The sequence below is a fragment of the Tenrec ecaudatus genome, chromosome 5 (genome assembly GCF_050624435.1).
Source record: "Tenrec ecaudatus isolate mTenEca1 chromosome 5, mTenEca1.hap1, whole genome shotgun sequence".
Classification (NCBI taxonomy): domain Eukaryota; kingdom Metazoa; phylum Chordata; class Mammalia; order Afrosoricida; family Tenrecidae; genus Tenrec; species Tenrec ecaudatus.
In genome coordinates, this window is record NC_134534.1 from 12,282,435 (window position 1) to 12,298,266 (window position 15,832).

At 49.8% G+C, this 15,832-nt stretch overlaps 1 long non-coding RNA gene and 1 pseudogene across 20 annotated transcripts in view; one reads left to right on the forward strand and one right to left on the reverse strand.

The window, feature by feature from the left end:
- The window catches only part of LOC142447906 (uncharacterized), a 167,397-nt gene that overhangs the window by 143,811 nt on the left and 7,754 nt on the right, over positions 1–15,832 (reverse strand). The gene's annotated exons all lie outside the window — the stretch shown is intronic.
- Positions 11,207–11,767, forward strand: LOC142448650 (small ribosomal subunit protein uS4-like; annotated as a pseudogene).

Below are 15,832 nucleotides of genomic sequence, written 5' to 3' on the forward strand. Positions count from 1 at the left end.
GGATGTCCAGTTGCCTACAGATGGGCTCTGGGTCCCCACTCCACAATCCCCTTCATTCACAATGATAGGAGTTTTTGTTCTTTAATGCCTGATACCTGATCCCATTGACACTTCATGATCACACAGGGTGGTGTGCTTCTTCCATGTGGACTTTGTTGCTTCTGAGCTAGAAGGAAGTTTGTTTATCTTCAAGCCTTTAAGACCCGAGATGCTATGTCTTTTGATATCCAGACAACAGCTTTCTTCACCACATTTGCTTATTCACCCACTTTGTCTTCAGCAATCGTGTTGGTAAGATGAGCATCATAGAATGCCAATTAAATAGAACAAAGTGTTCTTGCATTGAGGGAGTACTTGAGTGGAGACCCAATGTCCATCTGCTACCTTAATACTAAACCTATAAATATATGCACATAGATCTATTTCCCCATCATCATATATAAATATATTTACATATGTACATGCCTGTATTTAGACCTCTATAAATACCCTTTGCCTCGAATGTACAGATGTGCTTTATACAATTGATGTATGTATGTGTATGGATTGTGATAAGAGTTATATGAGCCCCTATAAAATGTTATTAAAAAAATACCCTTTGCCTCCTAGCCCTTTCCTCTATTTCATTTTACTTTCTTCTTGTCCCATGCTCAGCCTTCATTTGGGTTTCAGTATTTCCTCTCGGTTACATTGCCCTTGCCAAAGCCCTACCAGGCCTCTTACACCCTCCTTGCCACTAATTTTGGATCACTTGTTCTCTTGTCCCTGGGTTTTCTTAACACTACTTCCTTTCCCCACGTCCCCCTCTCCCATGTCCCCTGGAACCTTCGTTCCCATTGTTTTCTCCTCCATATTGTTTATCTTCCATTGTTTTCTCCTCCATGGTGTTTATCTGCCCTAGAGGCCACACCAAACCCAGGGATATTTATGGTAGCCAACAAAAAGGAGGCAGAGAAAGAAGAAAAAATGGGTAGGGGGAACAGGGAACTAATCCACCCAAGGGGAGGGTATTGTTTTTATCTCCACGGGAAAGAGGAACCAGACTTCAACCCAGTGCTCTAGGATGTGAATGCAACATGATGGCACAAAGCTGGGAACCCATAGAGTGGTCTGAGGCACTGACCCCAATACCAACTATGAGGACAGCCGTCCTGCCCCCAGAAGAATTAACTACAGCTCAGGGAGAGGGACATGTCTGATCAGAGCACACAGGAGCAAATGAAGGGGAGGAAGAGAGAGTGGAGCACATCCTGGCCCACCAAGCCTTGATGATGATATCGCTGCTCAGAGCAGCCAATGCACAGAGAGGATCATATGGCCAGCCCCACTACAAGACAAGATATCTCTCACTGACCCATAACTTTCTAGGGGACAACACTGGAAACAGCGGAATTGCACTGGATCTGACCCCACCACAACAAGACAAAACAATAAGCACGTAACAGAACAGCAAGGAGAGCAGAACAAGCAAGTTCTGAAAGAATACCAAAAATAGACTTTCAGGTTAGGGCATGTCACTCCAACAGACTCAACTGGAAAACACTCCTGATGGTCAACAAACAGACCTTGAAGTATTTACAGGCTTTTCTTCTTTTGGTCATTGGTTTTTTGTTGTTGTTTGGTTTTCTATTATTATTTCTTTAATTTTTAAATGCTAGATCATGTCAGGAAAAAACAAAGGAAAGGGTGGGATGAGAAGCAACAGCTGGTGTTCCCTGAATAAGTGGTGCGTGCACTGGGCGTAGTTTCCCAGCAGGGTGAGACCGGTGGGAAGCCAGCACCAAGCATCCCTACAGACCCCGGAGATCTCAGGTGGGCCCTTCTGGAAGCAACCATTATTCCTGTCTCTGTGTTTCTTCTGGGCACACTTCAGACTCTGATTCACAGGGTCTGTGGGATGAATCTGCCCACTCCCAACAAGGCATCCACCACCCCCAAATCCCTTGTCACAACCCTTCCATCATCGCTCCAGGTGGTGGGCAGGCAGGGTGGTGAAAATCGGAGTCACCTGCCCACTGTCAACAACCCAGCTACCACCCCCAAATCCCAAATTGGGATCACCTGTGACATACCTGTGACACACGTTCCCAGCTTGGTCAACCAAGGTGACCCTCCGTCTACCATGTCTCCATCTGTGTAGTGTCCCTGTCTCCATCTGTGTAGTGCCTGTGCTTTTGACTGTGGCTTTGCTGTTGAGAACAGCCCCCAAGCACAGACCTGAGTGCAGCTTGGTGTTTCTAAGCTCAAGGACGCTGAGAGGGGCCCATGGACAAAAGTTGAGTGCTGGATAAGCCTGTCCAGCAGCAGCGAGTGAAACCTTCAATATCAGCAATAGACTAAACTCAAAAACACAAACTCATTGCCATCAGATGGATCCCAACTGTCGAGACCATATAAGACTCGGTAGAAGTGAGTGGAGCTGCCGCTGTGCATCTCTGAAGCTATGAATCTCCACGGGAGCAGACAGCCTCACCTTCTCCCCACTGACAGGTTTGAACTTAGGACCTGGCAGCCCATTGCATAGCCCACAATGCCACCAGGGCTCCCTTCTTTAAGCACAAGGGCACATAAAGCAAGAGTATGAACTGAGCGGTTGGCAAACATTGACCAGGCAATCCTAACCCTGTATTTGTCCTAGAAGCAGTTCATTGACTGTGGAGACTTCCTAGAACATAACTACTGCAAATACTACCAACCCGCCATGCATAGACGTGTGTGCGCGCGCGCGTGCATAGTACATCCTTCCTTTTATGTACAAAGAAGACCATTGGAGAATTCCACAGCTGTCACCAGCTGGAGGTCTGACTTTGTCATCCATCAGCATGACAAGCTTGGAGGGGTTCTCTTTTGACTTTGAAGATTCTAAACTAGGAACCCACCCAGCCAAAAGCCATGAACAGCCAGCTTGCTAAGCTGCAAGGCTGGGCGGTTGGGTAGTTGGGACCCCTCACGTGCCCTGGAGTCCATTGTTGGCGGCAGCTAACTTTTACTAGGCACTCACTCACCAGGCTCACCAGGACCAGTCCCTGAGCCAGCCATTCACAGGGCCCGGCTCATCCCACCTTCATGGCTACTTTCCTCCCACCTTACAGAAAAGAAACTGAGCGGCAAGGCAACTTTCGCCCAAGCTCACAAAACTAGGTAACGATGGTGCCAGCGCATGCCTCGCTCCTGCCCACTGGTGTTCTGGGGAATGCACATGACCCAAGGACAGTGGCTACAAGTCAGATGACAACACAGGCATTTGCCTGCAGTGAGTGATGCTGTCAGAAAACCACACGGGGCCACAAAACTATAGCCCCAAAGCTTTGTGTCCAAGACCTGTACTTTTTAAAAATCGTTTTATTACCCACTTTTCTGTTGTCCGCCCCCTAGGGAGGAGTTCACATGTAGATCGTTGTAATTGGGTTCCCCTTTCTAACCCACCCTCCCTCTTATGTTCCCAGTATCGCCACTCACACCACTGGTCCTGAAGGAAGCATCTGCCCTGGATTCCCTGTGTTTCTGATTCCTATATGTACCAGTGTCCATCCTCTGGTCTAGCCAGACTTGCAAGGTAGTAGAATTGGGATCATGATAGTTGGTGGGGGGTGGGGGGTGGGAGGGTGGTGAGCATTTAGGAACTAGAGGAAAGTTATATTTTTCATCGTTGCTACATCGCACCCTGTCTGGTTCATCTCCTCCCCAAGACCCCTCTGCAAGAGGATCTCCAGTGGCCTACAAATGAGCTTTGGGTCTCCACTCTGCACTCCCCCTCCCTCATTCACTATGGTAAGATTTTTTGTTCTGATGATGCCTGATACCTGATCCCTTCAACACCTTGTGATCACACAGGCTGCCAAGACCTGTACTTAAGGCGAATTATGGGAGGGGTCCTACTCAGCGATCAGAAGTGAGCTCTCTGGTTTCACTGTCCACCCTCCGGTGAGGTCGGTGTCATCACGCACTCTCCACCAGAGACAAGGCAAGCTGGCAAACCCAAGTCACTGGCCAGAAAAAGGGCACTCAGTAGGTCATCTTTAGGCAATGTACAGGATCCTTTCACTGAGGCCATGTGGACGTAGTGCCTCTGGCCCAGTCACAATGTGTGGTGTTTTAAGAGAAACCAATATCAGGGGAAGGAGAAGGGACAAGTGCCCAGGACTTGGCTCCTTTGGCCCCAGGAGACCCACACCTCCTTGTCTCAGGCACCCGGCAGAGCAAGGAAGCTACTCCGTGTGGGGAGAACGTGAGATGTGCTTGAGTGGCTACTTTGGTACAAGTGAACAGGAAAACAGCCTGACGGTAGACATCCGGGGCCTCAAAAACCGCTGTAACCTGTGAGTGAGTAATGCCACCTCCAGAAAGACACACACGGGTGTGCATGCCTGCATGTGTGCATGCTCACACATGCACTTACACACTCATCCAAGCATTAGTTACAAGAAGAAAACACAGGAAATTGTCTTAAAACCCAGCAAGCCAAAGCTAATACCATCAAGTCCATTCATGAAGACCCCCTAGGTGTCCAAGGCTATAACTGACAGTTTTGCCAAGGCAGACAATCACATCTTTCCCCCACAGAGCAGCTGGTGGGTTCGAAGCACTGACCTACTGGTTAGCAATGAAACATTCCCCATTGCACCAATTAAATCAAACCAACCTCACTGCCATCCAGTCGGTTCCACCTTGGATGGCCACCTGATGGACAGAACAGAACTGCCCCTGTGAGTTTCTGTAACTCTGTACAGGAGCACAAAGTCTCTTCTTCTGCCCATGGAGCAGCTGGTGGTTTCGAACTGCTGACCTTGCTAGCAGCCCAGTGCATAAACACTATGCCACCAGGGCTCCTTTTATACCCAGCAATGCAGGTGAGATGAGGACAGCAGTCAGCCGCCCTGCAGCACCATCTCAATGCTGCATCCAAGATGATGCCTGAAAACATGCTTTTCACGCCATGTGGAAACGCTTATATTAACTCAGAGGAGGAGCTAGTAAACGACATCTTTGAAATGATGTCAGCTCAGCTTTACAATAGAAACGAGCAAAGACGGAGAGGAAATGCAGCGAAATGCTGGCGTTAATTGCTTTCTCCCTCATCCATGAACATTTTCCAAATGTTCCACAAAATAAAAAACCTACCCTTATGAAAATAAACACAATTTGAAAGAGAGGGTGGCCTATGCTTCTTGATAACAGGAGCAACAGAGGCCGTTGGCGACGCATTCCTGCACTGGGTCCTCGTCTTCCTTCTCAGGCGACGCGCTGAGCAAGCTGCGTGGCCCTGCAGAGCAGCGAAGTGCAGTTAGGAGGAAGAGATGGGCATGATCCCACAAACAATGACACACACCTCCATCAGAACTGTGACAGGCAACAAGGAGGCCTCAGGGTCCACAAACACCCCCGGTCCACAGCAGTCTTAGAGCAGGGAGATGGAGGGCCCCAAAGAAGTGACCGGAGAAGAGAGGCATATAGTACAATACAATAGTAGAAGTCGACTGACACTTCACAAGAAAACTTTCCCTGACATACGTTTTTAAAGCTTTGTTCTGGATAGAAGTGTACACAGAAAGGAGTCCTGGTGGCACAGTGGTTACGCATCGGGCTGCCAGCTGCCAGTCTGAAACCACCCACATCCTCATCGGGCTGCCAGCTGCCAATCTGAAACCACCCGCAGCCTCCATGGGAGAAAGACGAGGCTTCGTACTCCTGTCAACTCACCGGGGGGCAATTCTACCCTGTCTTAGACGAGGGCTGGATCAGAATTGACTCAATGGCAGGGAGACAATTTGAGTTTCACATACAGCCAACACACTCCCATCCAGCAAGTTCCCTCGGTCAACACTGTGCAAAGCCTGTCCGCATTCTGACATTGCAGACCTGGCTGTCTGCCCGCTTCTCTTGGACCCACAGCCCCTGCCCTCTCCTCCAGGCTTCAGAGCAACCCGTGTCCTCTTGGTCCCACACAGATCTTTTTTTTTTTTTTTAAGAGCTGAGTCAGTCTTCATGGGTAACATTCGTTACTTTTTAAGCTAACCTGCAATTTAGTAACTAGGTCACTTTAGGGGCTAGTCTCCTTTCAAGGTTTAAAGAGCACCTCAAAGTGCATGTCCGAGGGATTCTTCCAGCCTCCGAGAGTCTAGTCAGTCTGGATGCTGTGCGAGGATAAAGTTCTCCCCCACATGCTCCTCCCCTTCTGTCAGAATCTACTGAATACCCTGACTAGATTGCTCCGGTAGTGGCAGCCAGGCACCATCTAGTACTTTCTGGTCTCAGTGTAGAGCAGAAAAAGAGGAAGGCCCACAACAAGATGCACTGACACAGTGGCTGCAACGAGATGCTCAAACGTAAGAGCCATTATGGAACTGGGGGAGGACAGGGCAGTGTTTCATTCCTCTGTATACAGGGTCGCTATGGGTCGGAACCGGCTGGACCGAACCTAACAACGGCATCACCTTCTGTATTCCAGAAAGGAAGGAGTCTTATGATAAAGCCAAATCGCTTAAGGGAGAGTCCTTAAGCTTCAGGACAAACAAAGGGCCACACAGGTAGGGCACGTGATGGAAGCCAACTGACTACCCATTGTGCAATGCGCGCTGTTCAGGAGATGACAGGCACTGTTTTCCACTTTTCTCAACCTCAAGATTCTGTCCCGCAGATACAACCCAGAATAATAATCTTGACTTTGTGGTAGGAGAGAGGGCAACTGTGATAAGTTTTCGGTGGTCAGAAAACATGTGGGGCAGAGGAGCTTGTGAGCCATGGCGCTCAGCTGAGGACCCAGAAATGAAGTTCTAAGCCAGGAAGGTCCAGGAGCTTCTGGAAGAGCCCACAGGCCTGCCATGGAGGGAGTTGTCAGATGTTCCAGAGAAGCAAGATCCAGTGACTTCATCTCAAGTACTTCCTTATCTGGAGAGACCAGGGGAGCCCTGGTGGCGAAGTGGTTAAGCAGTGGCCTGGTAACCTGGAGGTCAGCCATTTGAAACCACCAGCTGCGCTGCAGGAGAAAGGGCTTTCTACTCCCCTAAAGAGTTACAGTCGCAGAAACCCTCAGAGGCAATTCTACCCTGTCTTGTCGGGTCACTATGAGTCAGCATCCACTCGACCAATGTCAGTGAGTTTGGTTTGGTTTGGTTGGGTTGGGTTTGACTAGGTGGAGCAGGCTGCAGCTAGATCGGCAATTTCTCCCCAACAAGCTAGGTGCAGTCTCTGGTTGCAGGCTAGGTGGGAGCAGCAAAAGACAGCGCACAGGTAATGGCACAGTTTCGAAGGGCCAGGTGAGAAAACAGCTCAAAGAAGCCAGCAGTGTTAACATCACTAATACATTTTACTCGTATTTGCACCAATATATCCAAACCTTATCTCTTCAACATATAATGCAACGGGCTGTTAAAGAGAAATGCTTCAAAATCAAATGTGCGGTCTACAACACAGCTCTCAGTGCCAGCATTTCAGGTGCAGCTGGTGGCAGCAGGTTGTCTTTAACAAGGCCCTGCTGCTCAGAGCCTCAAGCACCTTCTGTCCAAAAGGCGAGGGTCAAACGATCTCTGAGCCCTGTTTTCACCAAGCCAAGGAGCTACCATCTGCCGAGCCTCTTGGAACTTATTCCCACCATGCTTCCCCTGTTCATGGCCATCAAGTTGTATCTGACTCATAGCAACCCTGTGGGGTTTCTGAAACGGTAACTCTTCTTTACAGGAGTAGAAAGTGTTAGCATTCCCCGAGGAGTGGCTGGTGGTTTTGAACTGCTGACCTTGTGGTTAGCAGCCCAACATGTGACCACGATGACACCCTGGCTCCTTATGCTTCCTTTCACTCTCCAAAAAGCTCCAGCAACTGTGGCTCAGAGAGCCTGATTGTTCTGCCCAGTCACACAGCCAGTTGGGGCTGAGTTCAGGCCTCCAGCCTGCAAACCCAGCACCCTTGTCTAGAAGAGTAGTACTTGCTAAGCCCTTTGAACAGAGCACCCAGCATACGGGCCCTTCTCCCCAGAGGGAGACGCTCCACGGGGACTGAGAGGAGCCACTGAAATTTAATGACCCATTCTTCCTATGCATCAACTTGTAACAAGATCCCGTCATATACCCTTCTCTGCTTCCTAGGCTAAGGGACATCTGGAGGTTTAAATCACTCCACAGCTGGGTGACTTTCTCCTCCTTGAATGCATTATTTATGACTCCAACCATGAAATCCACACTGTGGACTGGAGGAGTTGGGGGGGGTTGGAGGGTGTACCATCTGAAGGGTGTGGGTACCTGTCCCAGGCATCCAGCCTGCATGCCCACCCATCTCCACCCACAGTCCCAACTAATGAAATAAATGGAATGACCCAGAGGCTAATCCACTGATTAAAGAATCAAACTAGGAACTCCTCCCCATTGCCACTGGACATGAACTTGAGCTTATCTTACAGAGTCAGTGTCCTCTGCGGCAGATGCCCAAGCCAAGGAGGATGAAAGTGGGGACAGGGCAAAAATAGGGAGCAGAGCAACCAGGCCCCTGATGTCAGTGAGAAGGGCAAAGAGTTCCAAACCCTAAAAGCTTCCTGCTCAGCACCAGGGCCCATGGCCATGGGCTCCTGCCACAACTCCAGTCACCTTGCACCATCTCCCAAGGGCGCTTTTCCCCAGGTAACCCCAGCCCCCTCGGGGGTTCCCCTCCTGGTTTCTCAATCAACTTCCTGACACCTCATCACCTGGCAGGGCTCAGTCACCTGTGGGCAGGCCAGTGCAGCCCTAGGAAGGCACCACTGGGCTCGGTGCCTTAATTTCCCTGCCTGTAAAGTGCAGGGACCCGGCTGCCCTAGCTGCAGGGAGGATGAGCACCCAGAGGGTGAGTGGGTCTGAGGGCATCACAGAGGGGACCATGCTGACCCAGAGCTCGCTGCCTGGGTGTTTCAAAATGAGGTCATTAGGCCTGCTTCCTTTTCAGTCCGTCTTCCTGAAGCCTGCCCACAATGCCCGCCCCCCCCCGCATGGCCACGCCCACGCCTCACCCAGTGACAGATGGGGGGTGGCTGCCCATGAGGTGCCTCTGGCCAGGAAGGGGAGACTTTGACCAGAGACCCACCAGCACTTCTACACCCGTAAGGAGCTACAGCTATAGAAACACAAGGGGCAGTTCTAGGCTGTCTACAGTGTCCAAACTGACTGGTGGCGGTGAGTTTCTGAGACCCACCACCCACTAACCAACCATACGCTGACAAGGAGTCGATCCTGCCAGCTCTGGACAGAGCTCCTTGTACACAGACCCCCACCCCCACCCCCCATTCCATCCTCACAACCAAGTCTCCACAGTTTGCCTCTAAGCCGAGTTTGTATTTAAACTGGAACAGGGTGGAGGTTGAAGCCAGCATCCCCTTTATCTCTGTAGTACATAGCCTGCTGCCCAAGCATTGGAAACATGAAAGAAATCTTCCCAGATAAACACTAAAACAGCATTAACACAAGAGCAAGGTCTTAGTAGCAATAATAACAATGTCTCCAAAAGCACAGTCATCATACTACTAGTAGTAGTAATAACAGTAACAATGTTTCCAAGTGGATCTAGCTTAGCACTAATAGTAACAATGTTTCCATGTGGACTGAGCAGCAGCACCCTTTGGTTACTGGTGGTTAGTGGTTGCTCGCTGCAGGGTTGGCAGTTCCTAACCACCAGCTGCCCAGAAGGAAAAAGACAGAGCTTTCTACTCCCATAAAGAGGTACGGTCTTGGAGGCCCACAGAGGCATTTCTACCCTGCCCTCCAGAGTCCCTGTGAGTCGGCCTGGGCTTGATGGCAGTGAGAGGGGTTTGGGTTTAGGTTTGGAGGTGTGGGGGCAGGTGGACTATACTAGCTACTATCAGTTTCCCAGTTTTATAGCCAAGGAAACTTGAGAACCAACTTGCCTGCGAAACTTTCAGTCGGAAGTGACAGAGCGGGTCTCCTATCCACAGGTCGGGCCTGGTAGAGGCCACTCCACCCTTTGGGCTTGACGAATTTCTAACCCAAGGACACAGTGGTTTGTGGCTTTGGGTGGTCTTGGCCGGGATATGCCAGAAGGACCAGGATGCTGGCAGAAGACCCACAAAGGGGCAGAGCTTGCTGATGGAACTGGCCCTGATCTCAGGTGAGGGACCTGTCCCCCCATACTCTGGACCTGCTAAGTGACAGAAGACAGTGACTGGGGCATCAGGCTGGAGGCAGCAGGAGTATCAGGCGATTCTGCTCTATTGTCAGGCTTCCTGCATTGGGCTGGGCCTCTAGGGAACCCATTCAATATCATTCCAGGCAGTCCATCTGTCTGCTTGTGAAAGCCTTGTGTACAGGCTGGGGGGACCCAGGCTTAAGCCAGCAGACACCTCCCAGGAGTACCCACTTACACCCCTGTGTGGTGGCTAGGGGTCAGACCATCTGAATGGCACCTAGCAACAGCAAAGCAAGCACACTTCAGGCGTGGGCAGGTCAAGTTCAAGCTGGTAGCAAAGAGCAGACCCCCCAAAAAGTGGGCAGGTCAGAGGGGAAATGAGGAAAAACCAGGGTCACCAGGGGGGGGCAACAGCTGGGTGACTTCTCCATGTCACGCTGCCCCTCCCCTTGCTCCTGGGTCAGGCTTTAACAGTGAATGTGCTCTGCTGCTAGCCCCAAGGTGGGAGGTTCAAGTCCACCTGGAAGCAGCATGGAAGACAGGCCTGGCAAAGTGCTTCCAAAAATGCAGCCACTGAAAACCCAAGTCACGCAGCACACACATTCTGCTCCAAGGAGTGGAGGGTCTTCCCGCAAGTCAGGCTTCCCGTGGTCCTTACACAACCAGGATGTGGTCCTTACACCCACAGAATGAATACTAGCAGCAGCAAGCCTTTGTGGGCTGTGAGTGCTCACTGGGCCAAGACAACTCTTTTGGCATTGCTTCCTCACTCAATTCTCCAAAGAACCCAGGAAGGTTCTTCTCCTGTTTCTCAGAGGCCACAGAACAGCGGTTCTCAACCTGGGGGGTCGAACGACCCTTTCACAGGGGTTGCCTAAGACCATCGAAAAACACACATTTCTTATGGTCTTAGGAACCAAGAGAAAAAGGGGAAACTGACTGCAGTGATCAATGTTTAATGCCACTCCCCCCTGAGGGACAAACAACAGAACGTGGGTGAAGGGAGACAGCTGACAGCGTAAGATATGAAAATAATAATAATTTGCTTTTTTCCCCCCCACAGGGGCCAGTACTCAGGCGCACATGGGCCAGCAGAGTCAGCATGCCCGTCACTCAGAGCTAGGTTTGTTGTAAGACCTATGTCACCCCTCGGAGACCCTCAAGAAGTCTTGGTTCCACCAGGAGCTGAAGCTGATTGGTGTACGGGTTCCGGAACAAATGTGAGGTCTGGAGGGTCAAGTTCACTCTGGCCAAGATCCGCAAAGCCACCTGGAAGTTGCTGATGCTGGACAAGAAGGCCCGGAAGCGTCTGTTTGAAGGCAATGCACCGCGGCGGCAGCTGGTCTGCACTGGGGTGCTGAGGACAAGATGAAGCTGGATTCCATCCTGGGCCTGAAGACGGAAGACTTCCTGGAGAGGCACCTGCAGACCCCGGTCTACAAGCTAGGTCTGGCCAAGTCCATCCACCCCGCCCGTAGCCATGAGGGTCCATAAGCAGGTGGTGAACATCCCATGCTTCATCGTCCACCTGGACTCCCAGCAGCACGTGGTCTTCTCCCTCGGCTTGCCTTACGGAGGAGGGCACCCAGGCCGGATGAAGAGGAACAATGCCAAGAAGAGTCAGGGCGGGGTTGGAGCTGGTGAGGATGAGGAGGAAGATTAAGCCTGCCCAGCCACTCCTGGGTCTAGTTTCCCAATCAAATAATAAAAAGAATCAAGAAGGAAAAAATAATGATCTATAAATTATCAAGGATTCACAAGTGGGGAAGGGTGCAGAGGGAGGGGGAAAGGGGCTCAAATGGAAAGAAAATCTTTTGAAAATGATGGCAACATATATTCAAATGTGTTTGATACAATTGATGTATGGATTGTTATAAGAAGTATAAAAGCCCCCAGTAAAATGATTTATTTAAAAAGAAGGAAAGCAAGCCTCGAACAAAGCATTAGTAAGAGTGCAGGAGCACCTGGAGTTATCTCTTGCTTTCCCATCCTTGGCCCAGCCCTTGATTTCCAGGGATTAAATGGAGGAGAGAAACGTGCAGACCACGTAACAGGGATGTCCCCTAGTTGACACGAAAAGGGGACACTATTAGACACACCCACACAGCCCCTCCAAGGAGACCTGCAGCTCATTTGGGGGTAACCACAGGGCGGTTACTGACAGCGGATGGTCAGAGGATCTATCAACCGAATTCAGCTTCTTCTCAACTCCGAGTCCACATTCAAGTGGTCAGCACAGCAGGGAGGGGTGAAGCAGCCCAGGACCGCTGACCAGGGCTGGGCTTCATCACTATCTTGCTTATACCCAGTTTGGAGGTGGCAATGTTTAAGAGTAAGGCGTCTCAGATAAGATGGGGGGAACATCTCATGGACTTCCCTGATTCCCCCACTGCCCCACGCCATGCTGTGAGGTCAAGTCCCCCTCCCCTGCCAACTCTCAAAAAAAAAAAAGGCTAAACTCACTGCCATCGAGTCGATGTCAACTCCTAACAACCCTATAGAACAGGGTGGGACTCTCCCTGTGGGTTTCCAAGATTGGAACTCTTCACAAGAGTGGGAAGTCCCACCTTTCTCCCTTGGAGCGGCTGGTGGTCTGGTACTGCTGACCCTGCAGTTAGCAGCCCAAGCTGTCACCACCACACTACCTGGGCTTCTCTGCCAGCTCTGGGGGTGGCTGTAAACCCCGAGGGCAGGAGGCATGTGGTGGTTGTCTTTATGAACTACAGTGAGAAAGTGTCTAAAACTGGCACACCGGGCAGAGGTTAACATGCACACGTGCTGTTTTATGACAGTGGTGGGTCACTGTGCCGCCGGTCTGACTCCTGGTGACCCAGAGAGTGCCCGGCAGCACTGCTCCAGGCAGTTTTCCAGGCTGGAAAACCTGGAAGCAGACCTCCATCCAGACCTGATAGGGTTTGAACTGTGTGTGTCACCAGAATATGGGTAGAAAGAACCTAGCCAAAAAGAAGCCTGCAAGGGAAAAACATGGGACCCCAAATGGTAGAGAAGGGGGAGTGGCAGGCCTGGTGGGAAATGATCAAGGGTAAGGTTGCTTAGAGAAGAGGTATACTCTAGCCCAGGTGGCAACGAAGCATGGTAGTAGGGCAGGAGGAAAGTCAATGGAGATGGAGGAAAGAGCTAGGAGTCAAAGGGCATTCATGGAGGTCTAGACAAAGACATGTACATGCAAATATATATATAGGAGGATGGGGAAATAGATCTATGTGTCTACATTTATAGGCCAAGTATTAAGGTGGCGGAAGGACCTTGGGCCTCTACTCAAACACTCCCTCAATGCATGAATACCTTCTTTTATTAAATTGGAACTCTATGATGCTCACTCTCCCGACACAACGGCTGGAGCCAAAGTGGGTGAACAAGTAAATGTGGTGAAGAAAGCTGATGGTGCCCGGCTATCAAAAGAGATAGTGACTGGGGTCTTAAAGGCTTGAAGAGAAACAAGCGGCCATCTAGCTCAGAAGCAACAAAGTCCACATGGAAGAACACACCAGCCTGTGTGATCGAGTGGTCCCAAAGGGATCAGTTACCAGGCATCAAAGAACAAAAAATCATGTCATTGACTGCACACCTCCATGATAGGATCGCTGAAGACAAATGGGTGCATAAGCAAATGTGGTGAAGAAAGCTGATGGTGCCCGGCTATCAAAAGAGATAGTGTCTGGGGTCTTAAAGGCTTGAAGGTGAACAAGCGGACATCTAGCACAGAAGCAAAAAAGCCCACATGGAAGAAGCACACCGGCCAGTGCGATCACGAGGTGCCAAGGGACCAGGTATAAGGCATCATGCAAAAAAAAAAAAAATAACAACGATATAAGTGTGTGTATGTATGTGTATATATGTGTATATGTATATATATACCATATTAAATGAAGGGGGAAGTGCAGAGTGGAGACCCAAGGCCCAAGTGTCGGCCAATGGAGATCCCCTCATAGAGGCGTTTAGGAGAGGAGATGGGTTAATTAGGGTGCGAGGTAGTACCGATGAAGAACACAGTTTTCCCCCAGATCCTGGATGCTTCCTCCCCCCAACTACCATGATCCGAATTCTACCTTGCAGGGCTGGATAGGACAGAGGCTGTACACTGGTACATATGAGGGCTGGAGGTACAGGGAATCCAGGGTGGATGATACCTTCAGGACCAAGGGTGTGAGGGGCGATGCTGGGAGAGTGGAGGGTGAGTGGGTTGGAAGGGGGGAACTGATTACAAGGATCCACATGTGACCTCTTCCCTGGGAGAGGGACAGCAGAGAAGAAGGGAAGGGAGACTCCGGATAGGGCAAGATATGACAAAATAACAAGGTATAAATTACCAAGGGCACATGAGGGAGGGGGGAAAGGGGAGGGAGGGGAAAAAAAAGAGGACCTGATGCAAGGGGCTTAAGTGGAGAGCAAATACCTTGAGAATGATTGGGGCAGGGAATGTATGGATGTGCTTTATACAATTGATGTATGTATATGTATGGATGGTGATAAGAGTTGTATGAGTCCCTAATAAAATGTAAAAAAAGAAAAGAGGAGAAAAAAATGATTAGGGCAAAGACTGTACAGATGTGCTTTATACAATTGATGTATGTATATGTATGAACTGTGATAAGAATTGTATGAGCCCCTAATAAATTGTTAAAAAAAAAAAAAAAAAGGAGAAGCCTGGTAGCATGGTGGTTACGCACAAGATGGTTGGTTCAAATCCATCGACTGACTTTTGAGAGCAAGATATGGCCATCTGCTTTCATAAATACTCAGAGCCTTGAAAACTCTCGAGGGCAGCTGAGTAACCGGACCCCACTGTCACATCCAAGTGTCTAAAACTGCCTAGGAGCCCTGGTGGCATAGTGGTTACGAGTTGGGCTGCCATCCACAAGGTGGACTGTTCAAATCCACCAGTCGAGCCTTGGGAGGAAGATGGGGCTTTCTACTCCCATAAAGAAACTCAGAAGGAAAAAAGAAAGAACCAAACTCACAAGGCAGTTCTACCCTGTCCTGTAGCGTGGCGATGAGTAGGCATCAACTGGATGGCAGTGACTTCCCATTTTGATATGTTTGTTTATTAATAAAGGTATCCTGATTTTTTAGCAGTAAAAATAAAAAATACCACTACCAGAAGAAGAGACAAATAGTGTTAGAAGACCTACTGCCAGAATGCTCTTTAAAGAAACAAAGATGGTGAGATTTCAGCCCACTTATGTTGGACACCTTATCAGGAAAGACCAAACCAAAACTCACTAGCCGTGAAGTAGATTATGACTCACAGTGACCCTTGAGGGCAGGACAGAAGTGAGCTTCCAATACTGTAAACCTTTACAGGAAAAGAAAGCTTCATCGTGCTACCTTGGAGTAGTTTGTGGATTTGAACTGCTGACCTTATAGTTAGCAGCCCAATGTGTACCTCTCTATGCCACCAAGGCCCCTGTCCAGAAAGACCAGTCACTAGAAAAAGACACTATGTTGTTGTGGTTGTTAGGGAGGGGCAATCGAGCTGGTTCCATGGCATAACAACCCTATATGCTACAGAATGCGACACTGCCCAGTCCTGGGTCCTCCTCACAATGTTCCCTACGGTTGGTCCCTTGTTTCAGTCATTGAGTGAATCCATCTCCTTGAGGACCTTCCTCTTTTCCGATGAACCTCTGCTTATTCAAGCAGGATATTCTCCTTCTCCAGGGATTGGTCTCTCCTAACAACATATCCAAAGTACGTGAGACAAAGT